At 30.6% G+C, this 1475-nt stretch overlaps 1 pseudogene; it reads left to right on the top strand.

Moving 5' to 3' along the window:
* Window positions 1–1475, top strand: part of LOC105823782 — a 132583-nt pseudogene that overhangs the window by 38812 nt on the left and 92296 nt on the right.

Raw genomic sequence — 1475 nt, 5'->3', positions numbered from 1 at the left:
TTGGGCAGAAATTATCTTATTATTCTTTCATGTTTTTTAACTTATATTCATGGAAAATTAACTTCAGAACTTTTATATTTTCTCTGCTAAATATTTAATGTTATCAATCACAAGAATTTGTTTTTATAGATGGTCATTTGATATGTCTTTCTCATACAAATACTGAGAAAACACACCACAATCTAAAGGCATAAGATCTCCCTCTAGACTTTCGTTGATTGAGGCTGCTTTCTGCAGTACCCAAGATCTTCATTTTTAAAAAATTGAGTTTCTAGACATTCTAATGAGAACACCATCTGGAAAATGAACCAATGAACGACTGCAATTTAGAGGGTACTGTAAGTGTGTGACAATGGCACTAAGAGAGGTACAAAGTTCGCAAATTAATCTCAATGGACTATTTATGGTCACTTAAGTGTCAGTGTTGCTAACTTTTTTCATTGCAATGAAAAGAGCTAACTACTATGCTTTTCTAGGCCAGCTGAACACCCACCATAGCAGGAGGTGGCTTTCATTTGAAATAATGTGCTATAAGAAGAGCCTTTACGAACTAGATGTGTAGAAACTTGAATATTATTTTGATTAATTGGTTAATTGAAGTGCTGCTACTACTGTCCTTAAAATTAGAATGAAAGTAATGGTTATAGTATTGTCAGCTAAAAAGTGCCGGGACTCCCACCGTGAAGTTTATAGGATTCTGCATTTTTTTCTATGAAATATCGTCCACCTACAGGGAAGACAGTTTACCTTAATAGGGTAATAAATATTTTTGAGGAAATATCCCTGTATCTTATAATACTACCTGATATTAAAACCCAAAACAAGGCCCAAATAAAGTAGTGAACAAATGATAAATCCTTACTCTCTTTCAAAGGATATTTCCAAGTTTCATGTTTTAAATAGTGTTCATCACCACCTTCTGCTGGCTGATGTTAGGCTGTGGAGTACACAAACTACAGCGACAAAAATGAAATGATAGCATAAAGAATGATGACAAAATGAATATAGTGAAATATGATTATGTTTTAGATTTAAAGAGAAGAAAACACTGCATCTCATAAGACAAATTTTGATTTTAAGATTTCAAGTTAATGTGCTCCACTTAAACAAACTCTTGAACTATATTACCATATAAATATAAATTATATTTGTAAATGTGCATCCTATATGAAAACTTGTCATTATAATTTTGTATAAAAGCACATAACTTTTTAAAATAATACTCGATGAAGTGTTTATGCTTTAACATTCTGTTAAACAGAGCAGCTTATTCTCAAATATTACTTTTAAAAACTACATTAAGTAAACAGAGAAGGAGTCTAGGACCATAAAATAATCTTTGCTTTATTACTTGAAATTACTGTCTCAGAGTTCTCTAATTTAAAAATAGATTAGAAAAATCTGAATTCAATAGACTGTCTTTTGCATCATTAATCATTCATGAGTATAATGGAAAAAAATTATAATTTTTGTCT

The sequence above is a fragment of the Propithecus coquereli genome, unplaced genomic scaffold, assembly GCF_000956105.1.
Source record: "Propithecus coquereli isolate 6110/MARCELLA unplaced genomic scaffold, Pcoq_1.0 Scaffold7, whole genome shotgun sequence".
In the NCBI taxonomy this organism is placed as follows: Eukaryota; Metazoa; Chordata; class Mammalia; order Primates; family Indriidae; genus Propithecus; species Propithecus coquereli.
The sequence above is the reverse complement of the archived record's forward strand: the minus strand, read 5'-3'. Positions and strand labels throughout refer to the sequence as shown.